The following is a 23,781-nucleotide window of genomic DNA, read 5'->3' on the forward strand; positions in this document are numbered from 1 at the left end:
TGAATTCTTACTTCCTAAGGGTTGTTGGCATTAGAGATGAACTATCAAGTATAGGAAAGATTATTAGTGACACAAAATTAACACTAATGGTTGTAGATGGATTACCAAATTCATGGGAGACTTTTGCACAAGGAGTAAGTGCCAGAGATAATCTTCCTGACTTCAATAGACTTAAGAATGATTGTCTTCAAGAAGAATCCAGAAAACTAAAGAAAGGAGGGAAACTGAAAATAGAAGGTGAAGAACTTCATGTTCTTAATACGAACTCCTATAAGGGCAAGAAGAAGCATTTTAAGAAGAAAAAGGGAAATCAAAAGAAAAGAAAACCCAAGAAAGATTTATCCAAAATAAAGTGTTTCAAATGTGAAAATTTTGGACACTGTAGATCTAATTGTCCTAAAAATTCTAAACAACAAGCAAACTGCACAGATGTTACTAGGGAAGAAGATACCTATGATCCTGAAAATCGTGTATTGTACTCCTCGCTATCAAATGAAATTTCAAGTAAAGTATGCGTAATTGATAGAAAACCTTATAGACATATAACAAGATGCAAAGAAACTCTAGACTCTTTATCAGACAAGGTTAATGGTTAAGTTACCATTGGTGATAATTCAACACATTCCATTGAAGGAATTGGAAATTACACCTTGAAACTAAAATCAGGAAATACTCTTCTTCTCAAAGGTGTACTCTACGTACCAAAAATTAAAGGAAATCTAATCTCAATTATAGTGTTTGAAGATGATGGGCATAATGTTGTATTCATAGATGAAAAAGTATTAACTTGGGCAAAGAACTCCTTAATCAAGAAAGCGAAGTTGATTGGTAAGATAAAAGGATATTTGTATGAATTGAATACACAATCTAGTCGACCTATTCAAGCCTTAGTTCATGAAGCTGCAAACATAAATGAAATATGGCATAGGAAATTAGGGCATTTAAATTTCAAAACCTTATCAACTATGGAGAATATGGTTACTAGATTACCTAAACTAAATAAAGACCACTCAAGCATGTGCAAAGGGTGTGCTCTGGGTAAGAACACCAGAAGTCCATTTCATGATAGTGCTAGGAAAACAAATAATGTATTAGAATTAATTCATTTAGATTTATGTGGACCTATGTTTGTTCCTTCTCTTGGAGGATTTTGGTATTACATTTTGTTCATAGATGACTTCTCTAGGAAAACATGGATTTACTTCTTAAAGTGCAAAGAATAAGAAGAAATCCTAAAGAGATTTCAAGAATTTAAAACATTAACTAAAAACCTTTCAGGACACAAAATTAAAACCCTTAGAACTAATAACAGAGGGGAATATACCTCATACTTATTAAAAAGGTTTTCTTAAGAATCAAGGATTAAGAGGGAGTACACCATTCCTTACAATCCAGAACAAAATGCGGTAGCAGAAAAAAAGAATAAAACAATTATAGAAGCTGGTAGAGCTATAATTTTTGATCAAAATCTAGAATATTACCTTTGGGAAAAAACCTCTTGTACTGCTATTGATAATCAAAATAGAAGCCCACATTCTTATCTTAGAGATAAAACTCCTAAAGAGGTATTTACTAAGGTCAAACCTAATATAAGTCATCTTAGGATTTTTGGGTGCCCTGTATATATCCATGTTCCAAATGAAAAGAGAACCAAGTTAGAACCCTCTAGGAGGAAAGGAATTTTTGTAGGATATAGCGAAACATGTATGGAATATAGGATTTTCATACCTGGACAAAAAAGTATTGAACTTAGTAGGGATGTAAATTTTGAAGAAGATCGAGCATTCAAAAGAGCCCTAAGTTCTGAAGAACCTTCTTCTTTACCTAATTTTGAAAGAAATAATGAATTTGGGTCCCAAAGGGAGAACTTAGAAGAAATTGAAGATGAAATTCAAAATCTAAATCTTGAAGAAATTCAAAATTCAAAGAAAAGACCACTTTGGGCCATTAAAATAGTAGAAGAAGCACAAGACTTTGTTGCACCTTCTGGAACAATTAGAGAAAGCAAAAGACCTAAAAGGTTCTCTAGTTATACAACAAACATGAATGATTTATCCAAAATAGAACCAACCAATCCTTCTGATGCTATTAAACATACAGCTTGGAAAGAAGCTATGATAGAAGAATATCAATCTATTATGAAGAATAATGTTTGGGAAATTGTTCCAAGACCTAAAGGAAAATCTATTGTTTCTTCCAAATGGATATTTAAAATTAAGCATGCTGTTGACGATAGCATTGAAAAGTATAAAGCTAGAGGATTTTCTTAGAAGGAAATGATTGATTATGAAGCAACCTTTGCTCCTATTTCCAGATATACCTCCGTAAGAGCAATCTTAGCAATTGCAACATTGAAGGGATGGAAAGTAAATCAAATGGATGTAAAAACAACATTCCTAAATGGAAAGATTATAGAAGAAGTATATTTGGAGCAACCTGAAGGATTTGAAACTCATGATCCTAACACTTTTTTTTGCAGGCTCAAGAAAGCTCTCTATGAGTTTAAATAAGCTCCTAGAACCTAGTATGAAAGAATTGATAAGTATCTTGCCAGCTTAGGATTCTCCAAGAATGAAGCCGATCCAAATTTATATTAAAAAAGAGATAAAGATGATATGGTAATTCTAATACTATATGTTGATGATCTACTAATAACAGGTGATGATCATCTTATAGATCAGTGCAAGAAAGATATAACTAGAGAATTTGAGATGAAAGATTTGGGACTCCTTCATTACTTCCTAGGACTGGAAGTATGAAAAAATTCTGACAATATCATACTTAATCAAATGAAGTATATGTTAGATATTTTGAAGATATTTGGAATGTGAAATTGCAAGTCTATGTCTTCTCAAATGGAGACTAATTTACATAAACTTAAAGAAACAACAACAGAATCACCTTCCATAGATTCTATTATCTACAGATAGATGATCAGGTCCCTTATGTACTTAGTAAGTAGAAGATCGGATATTTGCTATGTGGTTAATGCCTTACGCAGGTTTATGTGTGAGCCAAAGGAGATTCAACTAGTTACAGTTAAGCACATTATGAGATACTTACAAGGTACTCTTAATTTTGGACTCAAATATGAGAAGGTTGCTTTAGATTTGCATGGATTCATCGACTCAGATTGGGGTGGAAGTATTAAAGATAGAAAAAGTACTTCAGGATGTTGTTTCAATTTAGGATCAACTATGATATCTTGGATATGTAGAAAGCAGTCTTCAGTAGCTCTCTGCTCCACAAAAGCTAAATACATTGCAGTAGCGATGGCCTCTTGAGAACTAGTCTGGCTAAGGAAGTTACTTGTAGGATTATTTGGGCAAGCCATGAATCCTACGATTATTCATTATGATAATCAAAGTTTCCTCTAGCTTTCAGTGAATCCAATTTTTCATGACAAGTCCAAGCATATTGAAATTCCTTGCCCTTATGTAAGAGGTATGGTAGATAGGAATTCTATAAAATTAGAATACATTTGCAATGCAAATCAGACAATAGACATACTCACCAAACCTCTATCTAGAGTGAAGATAGAACACTTCAGGAAGAGACTTGGTATGGTTGAGTTGTAATCCATTTGTACTCTTTAAATTAATAATAAAATAATTTTATTTTGTTAGGCTACTGACTATTATGGGATCCACCATTTCTATTCATTATTTAAGAGGTGACGATCTTTGAGATAATGAACAATTGTATAAAAGACATTATGAGAGATGAAAATCTCTTAGATAATGTGCTAAACAATAGAGTTCTACTGTAAGATCTAGATGAGTTTTAGATTATATTGTGATGTTGACATTAATATGTTTATGAGTCACAATTTGGATAAAGGAAGAATTTTAGTATTCTCTGGGTTTATCCTGTATTCTGGTAGATCTTAAACTTAGGATCTTGTTGTGATATAGAAATACTAGTTTCTATGAGTCACAACTTGGATAAATGAAGAAATTAAGTTACTCTTAAGATTTATCATGTATATTATCACTAGTAGTAGTGATTTGTCATATCATAGGTTTAGTAATATGACATTGTACCATGTGTTCTATGATACCACATACTAAGAAGATTCATAAAGATATAGAGCATTAATTCTTGCTTATTCATCTATATTGATGTTGCTAGATATGATGTCTCTCTATATGATTATCAGGTTAAGAGGGAGTGTTAAGTATATAACCAGATAATCTACAGGTCTAAAGGTGTGGACCACACTTGATCTTCTCATCCTATATATCATAAGTATGACATTATATGTATTCCAATATTCCTCTTATGAGATGACAAATTCCTAGAAGGTTATGTGATATTAAAACTAATCTAAACATCGTATGTTAATTAGTATTTAATGGTAACTAAACTTGAAAATCATCGATTTATGGAAGAAGCATATGTGCCGACTTAGGCAAGAGACATGTCCATTTGAGTGTCATGTCCTTTAGTCAGGGTATATAGGAAGGATAATATTATAGTTTGAAGAACACAAAATACTCTTTGAGTTTTCTTCTTCAAAAAATATCATCCTATCGATTTATTGTAGAAATTATATAAAATTTAGATCAGAAGTAAAGGTGACAACTCCTTTAATTTTTAGATTAATAAGAAGATCATTTTAGCAACCAAGGACAAAATTAAAGTCTGATTGAAAGGATATATAATTTATAGAAAATTTACAAAACCTACAACCAAAAGATCTCAAATTAGTTGAAAAATTGCAAATTTCTTCTATCAAACCCTTTTTTCTCTTTTTCTCCAAACAAGAACAAGCTACAACAGATCTAGCTTTGATACCATGAAGGATTTGATGAGAATAAATGAACATGATTAAGATTTCAGAAAAAAATAACAAACAAGACTTGACTTGTTACTAATCAACAATGAGAAAACTAAAGAAGCTAAATAGGAGGAGAGAATGAGAAGGACAAATGAGAGAGAAGCATATCACCCTGAAGCATACAAGCTGCACATTTATAAAGTAAGACTATTGGATAAATGAATCCATGTAATCCTTCACACTCATAGTAAAGAAGAAAGGGTATCTCACGATATTTTTATGTTTGAAAACCCTTGGAGCTTTCAAACATACAATATTGGTCGAATATCAAAATGTTTTGATAGGTTGAAAGGAAAGGAATGAGTGATGAAATAAACAATAATTAGGAGAATAATAAAATCTGATAACTTAACAACATTCCTATGAGAATCCTATCAGACATAAATAAATAGGGGTGGTTGCTAGAATAGAAGATGCCTTAAAGGAAATATAATGATAACAAGAGAAGGATGAAATCCAAAGATTATTAAGAGAAAGGAGAACCCCTTATTAAGGATAAAATAAAATTTAAGAGAAAATATATTAAGAACATAGATAACAATAATATCATCTCAATACCAGGGCTGGATTATAGACTAGATGCAAAGTGAAAGGAATGAGCATGATTCGGGATGAACATCAAAATCAATAGGGACTAAAAAACCATAATACGACACTATGTTGATTCTCGATCAATTAATGCTTTATATAAAATTGATCGCTATGGAATATATGATGCCATTGAGAAAGCTACTTAAATTGATTTGATTAGAATTAGAAACTTCTATTTATTGATCTAATTCTGATATCTATAAAAGCTTCCTCAATGAAATATAGTGATCTAAACAATAATTGGAAAAACCAAACAGACTACCAGACTTTCCTTTAAACAAATTATCTATCAAATAGTCCAAAACTTCATTGGTTGTGAAAATATATATAGTTTAATTACTTACTTTCACATTCTAATTTTAAATGAACTAAAGAGACATATACAAGAGATGGGAGATCAAAATTCTAGGGAATGAATTCATATGTGATTAAATATTTTGAATGCTAATATGCATGTTTAATTGATTTTCAAATATTGCAAAATTAGATTATGTATAAATTATTCAACCATATATTTTAATTTCTTAAAAGGGTTAAATTTAATCTAAAAATTAGAAGGTATTACTATAACATCTAAAACTAGTAATAGAACTAAGTATTGAATAATATTATTAGTGAATTATGAATTTGTAATGAGATCCTTAAGTTTTCATTAAAACTCCTAAATTTAAAAAAGCTTTAATAATAAATGTGAGGGCCAACAAAGTTGCATACCATCACTTGCTTCATTTTGAACAAACTATATAAACATTAGAATATTCATAGAGGGACTAAGCAAGACACAAACCTACCAAATTTCATATATGTTAAACTAAATTGAAGCGACAAGAAATAAGAGTCATTTGTGCAAAGGAAAGGTATTAATATTAACATAGTTTTGTATTGATGAAATAACATTAAAAGGTAGCTAAATATTAGTCTAAGATTCCATTGAAACATATAATTTTTTTGAAAAACCAAAACTATAAGAGTTTTTAAGAGGACAATCCAATCATATATATTTACGATATTGGAAAAATAAGCTCATATCATTGACTTAATAAAAGAACAAGCTACCAAATATTAGAATCTAAGGAATTATAAACCTAAAGACTATCTAGAAAATTTGGGAAAACATGATCAGAAATGAAAGACCATCTAAGCTTCAAGATGTGAAATGATCATAAGCTCCTCAATTGTATATTCATTCTCCTTGATACCATTGGAAATGATTGTCCCTAAGGAAAGATTGAATTTCCTATGTTTGCTTTATTTATTGAGCTTTGGAAGGATGAATTTGAATTTTTTATTGTTACTTAGGTCTGTAGATGGAAAGCAACTCAGATTAGCTTTCTTAAAGCGAAGATCTAGCCACTACTTGTCATTATCTTTGATGATATTACACCAACCAAGAAGAACATGTATATTGGACACCGTTTTGAGCCAGACTCATTCAAATGAAGGGGGATTGTGAATGTATAAAATTAGTCTCTATGTGACTTTGACAAGAGCTACCAATAGGCCAACCCATGTATGCTTAAGGGTATGAGATCTCCAATCTACTATTAATGTTAAGCATTACATTATAGAGACCTTTCATCCATGCAACATCAAAAATGGCTTTGCATAATCTTACCATGTCCCATTGGTTGATGTCAGCCATTAAGAAGCAAGCAATGCAATAGCCTATGACCTCATAGTTTGTTCTCCATGAAAATTATTAGTTAGTTCATTTTTGCCCACCACTTTTCTAACCACCATTCATACCATATCATCAAAGGTTGTGAGGGTTCTACTCCACCTCTCCAGTTTGACATAGCCTATAAAAGCCATGGTCTAATTTTCATGCGAGTGGAAAAGGACAATTGCAGAGTCCATAATAGGCCAAATAATGTAGAAGACAATACAAGGATTAGAAAGTGACATAATTGGACTAATAAGGGATTAAAAAGGGAAAATAAGGGTCCATAATTTAGATAAGAAATACAAAATGAGCCAAGGATGAAGCAAACTATGTTAGATTGTGGTGACTAATTAGGAAAGTACTATACATACTTCATAAATTCTTTGAAAAAAATAAATTTGGGCCCTATTTTATTAGGATTTTGGGCCGACACGTAATTATCAATTATAACCCTAAAGCAGTTAAAATGCTTGTATAAAAGGGCTTAGGGTTAGGGATTGTTTCATAAGGTGTGATGTGAAATTGGTTATTGTGGCAGTATTGAGCTGTAAGGGATTACAAATTGTAATCATGTTGTAGTCACTAGATCATAAAAATATTGGACTTGTTGTTTGGTGGACATAGCCCAGGGATTGGGTGAACCACGTTAAATCTTGGTGCCTTGTGTTCTTTTCTGTGTGATCTATTATTTTCTGTTATTGGTTATATTTGCATTTAATTGTTATTTCTGTCTGTGGTTTATCCTAACAAGCTACACTAATAGTAAAAAATGGTGATCACAAAGAACAATGTGTCACGTGAAGCCACATGATATGTACTTAGCGAGAGGGAAGTGACTATACCAAATAGGATATATGCCAATTTTCTAAATTATTAATGATGACACTAAGCAGTTTGAAGTAATATGAGATATAACCAATTTTGTTTTAGGTTTAAAACTGGAATGGTAAAAAACCTTAATGATCAATGAAAGACTAGAAGATGCTAAAATAATTACCCAATACACCTAATAATGATATTAGTTGGGTGCTCCTTAATAGTCATCATTAAATGATAAAATAAGTGAAGAAAAAAATTAATGAAAGATCAAAGACTTAAAATAGGAGGATGAAATAGATTAAGAAAGAGGCTAGAAGAGATTGGGATGAATTGAAAAGATATGGGGAAGCACTTAGGAAATGGACAAACAAACTATAAGATTTGAAAAGCTATAATAGATGAAATAGAACTAAGTAGGAAATGGAAAGATCTATAGGGGGTTAGAAATGAGAGGGCTAAATTAGAGATTTAATAATGCACCAAATCTCACTATGACAAAGAGGATATTGAATGTATTAATTCAATCTCTATACATTAGTCCTATATTTTGTCATCACAAAATATAGGTAATAGTATGAAAGTTTTTCAACTTAGTTTCACATTTCTCTGATATTAGTTCATTATTTAATTGGCTAACATTAATCAATCAATCAACCCCAATTCACATAATGAATTCTTTTACTGAAGGTTTTTGTGAAGTTTTTTCTTTTTTCTTTTTCTTAAGCTTATTCTTGATTTATGAAGCCTTCAACGTCGTTTTTCACATTTTTGAGTGTGTGTTTATTTTCTTTTAGTCTTTTGGTTTTTTTCAAACCATTGCTTTAGATTTTCCTTCGAATCGGTATATCTTAGGGCTTAATCGGACTTGGCAGTCAAAAGATATGACCATTTAAGTGCCCAAAAGATGGACTCTCCAGATGCAATTGCATAATTTAAAATATCATGTTATATTTCAATGTTGACATTCACTTTAAAAAATATATAACATAAATTCACATTATGTTATGTTTTTAAGTTACTTCATCACTTAAATTTATATAGAACACTTTATGTTACACACACACACACACACACACACACACACACACACACACACACACACACACACACACACACACACACACACACACACACACACACATAAGTAGATATACATACATATATATACATATATATACAAACATATATATATATATATATATATATATATATATATATATATATATATATATATATATATATATATATATATATATATATATATATATATATATATATATATATATATATATATATATATATATATATATATATATATATATATAATATATATATATATATATATATATATATATATATATATATATATATATATATATATATATATATATATATATATATATATCTAACATTAGTAAATATCTAACACTACCCTTCAGCCTCCTTATCATACAAAAGCTCCAAACAAGCTTTGAATCCCTTACATTCTTCACATCAAAAGAACTATCTTAAAAGCTTAAAAAACCCTATTCTAAATAGTGAGGCATTATCCACTATACCCAGGAGCTTTACTATGTTTACAAAAATAAGCTCTGTTGAATTGCTATCATTTTCTTCTATCTATACATGCCCTTTCGTTGTAGCAACAACCCAAAAAAAAAAAACCACCCAGCACACCATGCCACCACCTCACGACCTCCCAAAACTATTCCTTCTATTTTTTCCTAACAACCAGTCTCATTCCCCTTATGAGCTAGACCAAGACCCAATACTGCTCTTGCGGTGGTGAGGGACATTGCTCCAAGTCCCTAAACTAGTTGCTCTCTCTACTTGTTCCACTCACCTCAGCTCACGCACAATCCTTGTCCATGCCTCCTTAGCCTTTCTATACGTTAACATTTTATCAACCCTTGCCTTCCACCTCAAGAAGGGCACACATCTATAATGATGAGCTTCATCCTCATCAGGAAACCACTCACTGATGTCCAGTCCATTATTGACCCCAATCCTTCTAACATGTCATCCACGAATAGTGCACGTATTACAGTTTCCACCTCATATGTGCTCCTATTCAGTTCTAGGCCCCACACTATGAATATTGATATTACATCCAAATTTGTTCTCCTTTTGATCATTCTCTCTTGAAATTGCTCTCTAATCACCCCTAGAAATGTTGAGACCATTTCCTCTATCTTTATTTTAATTAATCCCTTCATCCTGTCCCAACCAGCCGGTCCTTTGAAAGCCTTCACCTGCCTTGCTGAATCCATTAAGAATGTTACCTCCATATTTTACTGTTCTTCACTTCAATTTAGTGCAAGTTTTTCCTTTCATTTTACTTATTTATAAGTGCATTTTCTTTGCTTTCCCTTCACTCTACCTTACACATGCATCACTCATCACTTTCCATTAAATCTCTATGATTTCATCTACTGTGGATGGCCACATCTTGTACTATTTGTTTCTAAATTTAATAAATCATAATTGTATGCTATCAACACACTTCCCACCTTCTTAAAATAGTGTTGTCAACCTTTCTCCTTTAACCTTCCTCTTAGCCTACACTGAATATATTCAACATTACATCTCCAATGTTAGGTAGAAATATTGCTTGATTAGCTAACTTATCTGCTTCCTAGTTTGCTTTCAATAAGTGTGGCTAATGATAAAGTTGGTAAAGTTATCTAACATTGGTATAATCTCTTCTATTTGACTCTGTAAAAACCAACTATGTGATCTTCTATTTTTCAACATATTGACTATAATTTATGAATCACCCTCTAGATGAATATTTTCACTTTTAACTTCACCCCTAATTACACCACAAGGAGAGACCCATTTGTTTCCACAACATTATTAGTCCCATCTGGCAACCTTTTCGTCGCTATAACTAATACTTCACCATTAGCCATTATAGTAATCACCCCTACTTCCAACACTCCTGGGTTTCCTTTAGATGCTCCATTGAAATTGAACTTCACCCAATCTTTATTTGGTGGTTCCTGAATGATATTCTCCCTTCTTAATTTCTTGACCACTCTCCTATTCCCATCTGTTGTGCAATTAATTCTAAACTCTAGCCAACTTCTTTGAATTAGGCCATCCCAAGAAGAATTTTTTTACTACTTTTCCCCCAATAAGTAATAACTTGTAAGGTTTCACCTATTGATCTATAGATTCAGTTTGAGACTCTATCTATAAATTCCTCCTTATCTTGAAAAATTGTCTTGTTTCTCTCCTTCCACACCTCCCATATTAATGTTGAGGGGCTTATAATCCATACTTTTGAAAAGGTGGATTTTTTGAGGTCTCTTGGCCATCCTTAAAAAATAAAATCCATAGTTTATTTGGAAGTGGAAAACGATCAATTGAGATGTAATTTAAGATTTTTCCAACACTTATCTGCAAATTTGCATTGGACTAATAAATAATCAAAATCTTCCTCCCCGTGTTGACATAAAATACATTTTTTTGGCTCAATGAATCCATATTTTTTCCTCCTTTCATAATTTAATATCCTTCCTTGGATTGCTAACCAAGACAATACCCCTACCTTCTGCAAATAGTCCTCATCCCAACATAATGTTGAAGGCCATTCCTCTATACATTCTCTTCTATTTAACATATGAAAACCCACTTTAACTAAATAAGCCCCACTTTTTGTTGTTGTACACCAAATTATCCTATCCTCATTCTCCCTGACAATCACACCCATATCTCTACATATCCTCTACATTACCCTAGTTTGATATGTAGTGAGTCCCAGTTGCATCCAATCTTTCCAACCACAATAAGAGCCTAGGATCGATTCTTTTTTTTTCCAAATAATCCACAACTCTTCTCCCGCAAGCTTTGATAAATATGTCTTTCAGACCTAAAGCCTTCTCAGACTCTACAATAATAGGTTCACCATTCTAAGAATCATCGAAAAGGAGACCAAATTACTATTCCCTATCTGCCATGAAAGATGATCTGTTATAACCAGTCTGCATTCCAGACAAGAGAGTCCTTTGGTGGATTTTTGACTGTCAAAATTCTTGAAGCCTCCCTAGAATCAAGATTTTTGGCTTGTAGAATCTGCACCCACAATTAAGAAGGGTTAGTATACATCTCCCAAACCATTTTTGCTCCTAGTCCCTTGTTTACCAAATGCCATTTTCTAAGACTTGCTCCCCCGTGCTTCTTTGGATTACAAATCTTATCCCATGCTATAAGTGGAATCTTCTCCTATTCTTGGGCCCCATTCCATACAAGCTTCATCATTCTTTGTTCTATATATCTCAACACTTTCAAGGGGATTTTAAGGCAGCTCATTGCAAAGATTGGATTGTTCTAATTTATTTTTGAGTTACTTTATGTTTTATTTCAAAACATCTAAGTCAAATATGTTAGAAATGTAAGAGGAGTAAATGAGACAAGAGGGATGAATCAGTTACCACAAAAACAAATCCAAGGACCTTAGATGTCAACACAAAATTTTACTTCTTAAATCAAATACTTGCTCTACTTAGTTAGAACTGGATATTGACTGTAACTCAGTTAACAAAGCAATCTTAAGATATTAATGTGCAATACCCTTTAGTAACTTAGTTGCAAAAATATAAAGCATTAAGAAAATAACATGAACACATGAGGTACCAAGATTTAACATGGAAACCCAATTTGGGAAAAACCACCAATGCAATTAGTTACAAATTTCCACTCTTCTGATGTGAGCCTTGTTAGGAGCCAACCCTGTTAAAGGTTACAAAACACACAGTTAAGTGTGACCTTGTTAGAGGATCTGAATCACCCTGTTAGGAGTGGCCTTGTTAGAGCTCTTTAGACACTTCAATCAAGAAATGCTACCTTGTTAGAGGATTTACAAAACGACTGTTAAGTCAACTCTATTAAGAGATTTCTTTACTGTTATAATGGTTAGAAAGCAACAACAGTTTGACCTGATTGATGAAGCAATTGACTTTACAAATTTAGATCACTATTCTAGTTTAACCTATGGATCCTTCATGATTAGATATTTCCTTACAACTTAACCTTCACACATTTTTCTCTGCCTTTTCTTCACTCATATATCCATCTCTTTTATTCAACTTCATACACTTTGTGTATCCCCACAACTTGACCTTTCTTATATATCATAAGCTAGGAAAAGTCGGCTTGTAAAACCTTTCAAAATATCAATAAACATTCATTTAGTCAACTTGTATTAACCAAATAACTAACAAAAGTAATATGTTGTCACTCGGCTAACACTAGACTGAACACTTGGTTAATACAAAGCTTTCTTTAATAATCAACCAAACTCAGTTAATACTAGCTTCCTTCATTGACTAACCTAACTCAGTTTATACTAACTTTATTCATTGACTGACCTAACTTGGTTTGTACTGTAATCTACTTCGTTGATACTGGAAACTTCCAAAGTGCCAAACTAAGCTCGATTAACACTAGCTGTGCTCAGTTAGAGTGTGACATTTGTGTAACATCAATGCCAATATACAATTGAATAATTATTTTAAAAAAAAATGTTTTTTTTGATTAATATTTTCACATGATAGATTTATTATATTGCACAAGTATTATTTTTGACCCAATTAAGTGATATTGCCTCAAAAATCAATTAAACATGTGCTTAATTGATCACTTAAGTTGTGCAAATATAACTTTTAACCCATTTACATGTAAAGGACTTCCAAGAGTGCAATTTACACTAGAAAGGCATTTTTAAACACTTAAAACATGTTTTTAAAACATGTAATAGACCTCCAAGAATGTGATTTGCATGAACTTGGTCTTTTTACATGCTAAGTATAACATGTAAATGCATTTGGAGTCCATGTTTTTCTTTCCAAGGCTAAAATTTCTCAATGTATATTCATATTGCATATTTTAGTACATGCAAAAGGGTCTGGAGAGTGCGATTTGTTCTCTCAAACTCCAAAAGCAAAATTTTAAAACATGTAATGAAGCCTTGATAGCGTGATTTGCATTCTTTGTCACTTATATGCATTTTAAAACATGCAAAAGCACTTATAGAGTGCGATTTGCATAGAAGACCAAAAGAATTGTATTTTAAAATATAAAAAGACCTTCATAGAGTGCGTTTGGGTTGTCTAATCCATACATTTGCATCTTGAGACAATGTTTTTGCTTCCAAGAGCAACAACTTCCATGTTCTTGATATTCAAGGGCACATTTTTTAGAAGAATATTCAGATTTGTCCATTCCATTGCATGAAATCCATCTAGGAAGAGACATTTTTGCATCTCCACGCATATCCATGCATTTGGTGTTGCATTTCCTTGCAAAATCAACTCATTTTATTGCCTTTGAAGATCACATTTTGGTAACAAACATCCCAAATTTGGCATTTCCAGCTTGCATTCTTGGTGCAATAGAGGGAGTTTTGGAGTTTTGATGCATGTTTATGCATTTGGTGATCACATTTTTATCATTCTTAGTAAAAAAATGTTTCATATTTTTGCAAAGCAAGTGCACATTTGTTTCCCAAAAATGTCCAAATGCATAATCAAGATTGTGGTCAATAAAAGTTTCACCTCCCACAATTTTCTATATAAAGAAATACATCGAGTCCCCTAATGAAAAGCATGTTCATTTCCTTTCACCTTAGTTAAGAGGAAAAATATATTTGTAATCTCCTTTATGAAATGCTTAATAGTCAAGGGCTTAGGCAATCACGACCCTCCTTTTTTCAGTTTCAAAAGCCATCTCAATGCAATGAGGGAATTACAGTCTTTCTTCTTTCCTTCATATATATGTGTCACTTCCTCAAAGGTTCAAGGCTTGTAGGGTTCTTTATGGGGAATTTTAAAAGCTGCTATAATAGTAACCCTATCAATCCTTGCCAAGATTCCTCTTGAAACCTTTCTAATGCACCTATTTTGGGAATCATATCTATTTGCACATTATATCACTAATTCAAGGCATTCTAGAACAGGACAAAAAAATGTGGCTTCTAATAATCCACTATTGATTAGCTTTTCAACAATGGTTTCACTTTGGGATTTTTTTGTTCTCTCTATTAATCCTGTCAAGTTTACATTCACCAGGGATGTATAATGGATTTTGGGAAGATAACTCAACAAACAAGTCTCTTTTTCAGGTTTAGGGAGCTTTGGTCAAAAAAGAGACATGTCAATCTAAAAATGAAAGTAACCAAAAAAATAAAACAACCCAAATTTCTTAAAGACTAACCAGAAATGGGAAACCATAGAATAGAGCACATGAACTCACTGATTTCCTGTGTCAAAATACTCCTGCAAACCCTCACCATCTTTTTCATTTCTAATCTCTAGGATAGCCAATTAAGAAACAATACTGAAAAGAATGATATTTATGGTAAGAATTTGAGAAATATTATGAACATATATAGAAGTGTGAAATAATAAATACATTAGCGTGAAGATTTATTGACAAGACATATTTAGCTTTTTAATTAACTCCCCCTATCAAATTAGCACACATTCTCATTCTCAATGACCTCATCTTACTATCACACTTCATCTAATGATGACTTGTACTTTTCCATGCAATCACCAACTGTCTTTGTCATAATATTTCATTACCTAGTAGTTCCATCATGTACGACATTCTAGATTTGGGAAGTACTCACAATGATTCGGGGGTCGATGTCTTATTAGGAAAGAAACACCTACATAGTAAAATCATCATAGCATGATCAATTAATGAAATCTAAATGTTGAACTTGAACTCTAAACTAGGAGGTTCAAGGTTCAAGTTCAACATCTAAGTTTGGCGGACCACGAACCAAAGACTAAAGGAAAGAGGGTTCCAACTTTCTCATGGACAACTTGAACTTGAACTTGAACTTAGGATAAAATGAAGGTTCAAGTTCAACTTTGACTCACGAATGAATAAAGTTTCAAAGATGGAATTCAAAAGAGTAAGGGAATAGTACAAGTGAAACAATTGGCTTTAACTAGGGACTAAGACTATGAAGGATCAAGGATGAACATAGGATCACTAGTTTCACAGACTAGACTTGAACTAACTCAAAAGAAAGGCAACTCCAAAACAACAAGAACCAAAACAAAAAAAACAACAATGCAGAAACAAAACAGATATGTACAATGGAGGAGGACCAAAAGCTTAGACTTGGTATAGTTTTAGATCTTTTCCTTTAAAATAAAGGGGCAATTCATCCCCGTTGATGTATCTCAACCTGAATGCATTAGATACCAACACTTGAGAAATTTCAAAAGGTCACTTCCATGGACTTTCAAATTTACCATGTGCTCCTCGTGTTCTCAACGTTTGTCCCATAGCAACACCTTATCTCCCTCCATAAAATTTTGTGGCCAAGCTCTCCTATAAAAATTTCTATTCACTTTGGCTTGATGCTCTGTTATATAGTCTACCGGTCTTATTCTTTCTTTTTCTATGTTTGAAAGATATAAAATTCTTTTTTCTAAAGAATAATTGAAAACTCCATCTTCAATCACCTTTTTATAGCTTCATGGTGGCCAGCTCGGGGGGAAGTGATAATTGTGCTTCCACTTTGTAGACCAATTCAAATGGGGTCATCCCAATATCCCTCTTGGGAGAAGTTATGTCAGCCCATGATGCTTGATAAAGCTTCTTGTACCAATCTTTTACTTTCTAATCAACAAGCTTTTTCATTACATTAATCAGATTCTTATTTGTAGACTCCACCTGCCCATTCCCTTGGGGAAAGTAATATGAAGAATGTGACAAACATATTCCATTATCATAATAATAAAACAACTGGAGCTCCCAGGATGAGAAATTTTGAGCATTATCAGTTATAATCTTGATAGGGACTCCAAAATAAGTTAGGATATTTTCAGTCAAAAATTTACATACCACCTATAATGTAGTTGCCTTTATTGATATTGCCTCCACCTATTTCGTGAAACAATTAGTGACATTCAATATGTGAGTATGGCCGACACTTGAAATGAGGTTAGGAGGCCTGATAAAATCCAGCCCCCATTTCTGAAATGGTTCTTCCACAATTACTGGTTTTAGAGGGAGAGAAAATAAATGAGGTTTATCAATGAACAATTTGCACTTCTCACAACTGTTTACCCATTTTTAAGCAACTCTAAATATACTTGGCCAATAGTATCCATTTCTTAAGATTTTGAAAGTGGTTACCGTAGAAGAAAAATGTCTGCTACATGCCTTATAGTGAAAGGTCTAAAGTAATTTCTCTTGCTGATCTATATCCACATATCTACGAAACATTCTATCTAGTCCTTTTTTGTATAGAACATCATCTACAATTACATATTTGGCTTCTTTTAAGTGCTAGCTTCTCCTCTGCTTTCCCTTTAAATGTTCGAGGCATTGTCCATATGTTAGGAAGTAAGCAATGTCTAAGAACCATTCATCTTTTAGACTTATGAATAGACAAGTAGGATAGGGTTCTTGTTCTCTATTTTTAGCTATGAACTTACATAGACCTTAACCTCAAACTAACTTGGTGAGTTTTATATCAAGGTCAAACTCTTGTACCTTAGCCACCTAGGTAGCTCTATTATTCATAGCTACTTCTTGCTGCGTAAGGATACTTTTAGTGATTGTACTTGGTACAACGATATGGAATGGGAATGAAAAATATAATAATGTAACTATTTCACAACTTTGACTATAGAAAATGCTTTCTTTTCTGCTAGAGATTAAAACAACTCATGTCTATTAAGAGGAATGCTCATGAATGATATTGGAATCTCTTCATCTCCTTCATTTTTTTGTAGCAAAACTCCTGACATAGTATGTTCGGAGGCATATCAATATAACTTTACAAAATCTCATTTAAAATTAGGGTGAATAAGAATGGTGGATTTAGCTATGGCTTCTTTAACTACCTCAAATGATTTAACTACTCTATAATCCCAGCTAAAACTTTCCTTTTCACTCAAAATGATCTGATGTCATTATAATTCACTAGAAGGCATAGTTATTGTATTGCCTTTACTCTTTCTGGACCAATTTTGATCCCTTCTTTTGAAACTATGTAACCAAGTGAGTTTCCCTCTATGACGTAAAAGATAGAATTCTTGTGATTCAATGGGACCCCATGCTCCCAACATCTTTACAACACTTGTTTAAAGTCTTTTAAGTGCTTCTTGCACCTCCTGGAGAAGATTGGCATATCATCTAGATATATGGCAATTATTTTGTTCAATAAATGTCCAAAGGTAGATTTTATTGCATGCTAAAAAGTGGCTCCAATGTTTATTAGCCCAAATGGCATCCTTCGATGGGTAAAAGTGGTTGAAGGCATAGTGAATTCTATTTTTTACTAGTCTTCCTTAGAAACCCCTATTTGATTGTACCTTAAAAGTCATCAAGGAAAGACATCATCTTTGAACCCACAATCATTAGGAGTATTTGGTCTATCATGGGTAAAGAAAAATTATCTTTCAAACTTGCCTAGTTGAGATTTTCTAAATCCACACAAATCCTAATCTCTCCACTCGTTTATCTCAAGATAATGTGAGCCTTAAGAATCTTGTCAATTTCTCTATAGATGGCATTAGATACCTTTGGATTGTAGGTTCTTAATTTTTAACTGAAAGGAGATGGTCCAAGTTTTAGGGGTATATGATGTTTAAAATGTCCTTCCCTAAAATTTCTCAAGTCGTTATAGGACTGAGCAAAAATATATCTACATTCCTTAAGCAGTTTAGTGAAATGTGCATTTTCTCCATCATCACAACAAGCTCCCAAGTTCACCAATAAGAGATCTCTATCATCTTCAATATTAATTGTTTGAAATATAATGAAAAATAAGTGACTGAGGGGGGGGGGGGGGGGGGGGGAGTGGAGGGGGTGGGGGTGTTTGAATCAGGAACCACTTAAAATTTTCACATGTACAATACTTTTTTCTTTTACTTCATTAGATTATCTAATCTACTATAATGCATGAACATAAAGCAATGAAGAAATACACACCATAACACTTTGACACAATATTTGGTAACCTAGAAGCCCTCCAAGGAGAAGGTAAATTTGGGGTGGGGATGACACTCACAATGCTTCACTACTGCAGTAATAAAGTTGGCCTATTAGGGCTTACAATTGATCACTTCTGGTGATTTACTTTGTTAGGAGTATGAAGGACTATTAGGTCCATCTTGTGAAAGGAGTTTATAGTATAATGAAGTATGTACTTTATTAGGAGATTTAGCAAAGGATTGCTAGGTCCACCTGGTTATAGGATTTGACTAATGGGCCTATTAGGATGAATCAATAGGTTGATCTTTTCTTTGCAATTCTTTTTGTTGAAATAGATCCTTTGAATAATATAATCATCTGACTGTGATGAATGAGTCTTTGATTTCTACTTTATACTGCTAGGTAGCCTACTAATAAAACTACTCTTTCATATTCTTTATTCTCTTGTAACTTCTTTTATTATTTATATCTCACACTTTAGACAAACTAATTTTCCTTTCTTATATATCCATCAAACAATAACTTCATACCAAGTTGGCTCACATAGGAGATAACTTCACAATAACCAAATTATACCTTTAAGTTTTCCAAATGTTGATGCTTAGGCCATAATGTGCATTTTGGTGTCATGTTTATGCTCAAGAAACACAATGAGCTCAAGTGATACTCTGACACTCGGGTAATGCTAGATGCTTGGGTAACACTGGGGCACTCGGGTGATGCTAGAGCATACTAACTTGAACTAGCAACTTAGTTCATTCTATGAACTCAATGAGTACTGTGAACTTAGTTCACATTGAGAACTTGGTTCACATTGGTAGCACTGATAACACGGTTTATACTCTAAATTTGGTTCATATGGTGGAGCTCGGTTTACACAGTATATCCTTGATCTACTTGGGCTACACTGGAACATGTTGCCTAATGGAAAGCTTGGCTATAGTATTAATTGACCTTCTTGGATGTCTTAAGTGTTTTGTCACTAATTGATAATATGTCTTGCCATAAGGTCAACAATCTCCCCCTTTGACATTAGTGACAAAAACACTTGTATAGTTCTATCAGTAATCCGCAATCTCTTAATCAATTTTTTTTCCTATCAATCTCCCCCTTTCCATGTGCTTGGTTCTACAACTTAGTTTGAACTAAAAAACTCTCTAGCTCATTCACAACTAAATGGATTTTGATTTTTCCAATATTGTTTATGTTTATCTATACATCTAATCATTTGCTTTATATATACATATATATTTCCCTTGTACATATTCCTCTATACATTTTCCCTTTTGTATATTATCTACTATATTTTCCCCCTTATTTTTGTTACAAATTCCATAAACATATATTTACAAGGTAATAACAAAATGATTGAGGAAATCATGATGTGATTTCAAAATTAAAGATATGTTTTAATCCCAATTTTCTTGCAATACCTTCAAAATGTGCAGTTCAATTTGAAGTTCAACTGATAACTCTATCATGAGATCTGCAAAGTTTGTGTCATGAACTAGTGTCTTTGCATGTGCAAGATGTTTTTACATCACATCCATGTGAGCAAGTGTCATACTTTGAATATATGATACTATTTTCCTAATTTTAGCTTCCTCCCTCAGTAACTCTATTTGTAAATCTGTCAAAAATCTGACCTTCACAAAATGATTGGAGTTGGAGCAAATGTATATGTGAAATGCGGGTCTCAGATCTTCACACACACTTCAACATGATCATTATCTAAAAGATCATCCTAGAATTAATATGAGACTATTTATTCGAGTAATCCAACAGTTTGACTTGTTGCCTTCTAACTAGAAGGATTTTGCCTTTGCTCTCAGAACGAGAAGCAGGTAACCAAACCTCTAGAATGAAGGATTTTAAGCTATATGAGATATGCACAATTAGTCTAAATGTATGCAAGATTACTCTAAGAATAATAAAGAACAATTAATCTAAATGAATGCATTATTAAACTATAATGAGATTAATATGTAGGAATATTAAGCTAAGAATGCAAGAGTAAATGAGTAGATATTCCAACATAAGTTCAATGCAAATTCAATTCAGCCTCCTTAATGAGGAATCAAAGGCTTCTTAAATAGAAGCCTAGAATCAATTGATGGTCAAGATTAATCGAAATGGATGATCAAGATTGAATATGAGACTCAGTCATAATGGAAAATTCCTTATGAAAAGGGAGTTAACTGATTTCTTTTGAGTGGAAAAACAAGTTAACTAATTTGATTTTGAGTGGAATAAGAGTTAACTAATTTAATTCCTTTTTTGATTTTAGTTCACCCAAAGTTTCCATTTTTGAACCAAAGAGAAGATTTGGAGAGAATATTTAATTTAATAAAATAGAATATGACCTCATAAATGGATAAACTTTAATCAATTGAATAATTAAATTCAATAATTAAAAAGAGGAGATATCTTATTAAATCAAATATATTTAATTCCTTTATACATTAGCTAAAGAGGTAATTTTAATTTAATTAAAGTATGAGCACTTATAATTAAATTAAATTAAATCAATAGGTTTATTATAGCTAATTTGAGTTGATACTTAGTAACTAAATAAATAGTGTGATTAATGCAGTTTAGGGCATTCTGCATTTGACACCTAGGTCAAGTAGCGATTATCAGAATTAGAATTGCCTAGTAAAATAGGACTTAGGAAGAATTGAATAGACCAAAATTGGTTAATATGGCAATGTGCCAATTTTGGGGTATTACATTTTGCCCCTCTTTGAATGAATGTGTGAGCAACACGTTCGATTCAACGAAATCAGAAGTATGAAGCATAGATCAAGAAATGAGATTGGTTCTAAAATTGATGACATGAAGACCAATTAATAAACTTTTAAAGATTATCTTTGGAATGAAGCTTAACCTTAGGGGATACAAATAGAACATCTAGATACCGAAACTGATAAGTTTTTAAAGGTTATCTCCAACACAAAGCTTAATGTTAGGGGATCCAAATAGAACACCTAGATACTTAGATGATAAGCTTTTAAAGATGATCTCTAGATTGGAGCTTAACCTTAGGGAATCCAGATAGAATACCTAGATGCTGAGATTGATGAGATTTCAAATAACATCTCTAGAATGGAGCTTAACCTTAGGGAATCTAGATAAAACAACTAGATACCGAAGTTGATAGACCAAAGATTGTCAAATTTCATAGAATTGTTCCCAGAACGAGACTCAATTCTCAGGAGTTGGGATTTAGATTGTCCCGAATCCTATCCATTAAAAGATGACAAGATTAATCAAGATTCATATAATTGTCCCCAGAATGATGCTTAATTCTCAAAAAAAAGATAGGATTATCTCCACAGTGAAGCTCAATCCTTAGCAAGAATTTGGAATTATCTTTGGAATGAAGCTTAATCCCCTACAGTCTAGATAGAACACCTAGATAATAGTCCATAAAAGATAACAAGATCCAATTGTGAGTCATAGAATCATCCCCAGAATGAGGCTTGATCCTTAAGAGTTAGGTTTTAGATTGTCTTGATACTTGTCCATCGAACTCTGATAAGGACTGCTATAAGATGTGATCATCTGATAAAAAGATGAGATAGATGCCATAGATGTTAGATAAAGGGGAAAAAAATGTCCTGAGTGATGAGATGCCCCGAGAGATGAGGACATAAGATTTAGAGTAAGTTGAAATTTAGATTCAATGATGTAATCAACAATCTGTGATTTTTTTTGTACCTTGATAATGATTAGACTCTATGGCCAAGGCACTAGTGTTGTTTTTCTAGTTTCTTTCTTTAGTTTGATATCCCTTGGGTTCCTCTTTTATTGAATTTTTTGTGGAACTCTCATGCCAAATAACAATATTAGCAATTCTTTGAGAAGACCTTTTGTCTGAACTAGCAATTTTGGATAATCCCTTGCTACTGTCAACCTTGATTTGAAAAACACTAGGATAGTCAATCTTTAAATTTGCAAAGTGTTGAGAGCTATCAACCAATAACCCTAATTTCAAGACTAAAAGTCCTTTACAACTACAAGTAAGATTCATTTTCAGTTGGTACAACAAAAAAATATCATCTATATTTTTTGACAAAGAAATACCTCTTCCCAAAAGTCAAAACCAAAAGGAGTGTGATCTATGGGATGCATCAAGAAAGAGTCTTGATTGCACCTAACCCCTGGACTGACACAACTTTTAAAGAAAACACACAAATAAGAGTAAACAACCTTACAAAAAATAAACAAACTTGCAAAAAATAAATACACTTGCAAATATATATTTTTGAAATGTTTTTTCACTTTTAGGCCTCAAAGTAATGTTTCAAGTACTGGCCATTAAATGGTAATGGGACCAATTCCCCTTGTAGAGAACTCAGCCTAAAAGTATTTTCTCTCAAAATTTCTACAATTTTATAAGGACCAATCCACAAGCATTGAAACTTAGTGTGGTTGCTCGACTTTTCTTTTGTCTTGTCCCAAAGGAGAACAAGTTCGGATATTCTAAATTTTTTTTGATTGTAGCCCGCTTTTCAAACCATCATTTGATGACAGCCTAATATTTTTTCATATGCTATAAAGAGGCTATCCTTTCCTCATCCAAGTCCAAGAGATTGATTAATTTGATCTAAAATCTGTCAGCATCCTCAGCATACCCCATCATGAATTTCAAAACTAGAATCTTGAGATTGAGTGGGAATATTGGTTCCTATTCATAGATGTGTAAATAAGGAGATGTCTCCAAAGCATTTTTAATCCTAACTCTGTCCATCCATAATGCATATTTTAGCTGAGTGTGGCAATATTTTAGGTTTTCCTATAACAATTTATTTATCATTGTGACCAAGTTCTAATTGGTGGACTCAACCACACAATTCCCTTGGGGATAGTAATTAGATGAGAACTTTATTATGACCTGATT

This window comes from Cupressus sempervirens, chromosome 9 (assembly GCF_028749045.1).
Source record: "Cupressus sempervirens isolate cs-2001-9-10 chromosome 9, ASM2874904v1, whole genome shotgun sequence".
Taxonomy (NCBI): Eukaryota; Viridiplantae; Streptophyta; class Pinopsida; order Cupressales; family Cupressaceae; genus Cupressus; species Cupressus sempervirens.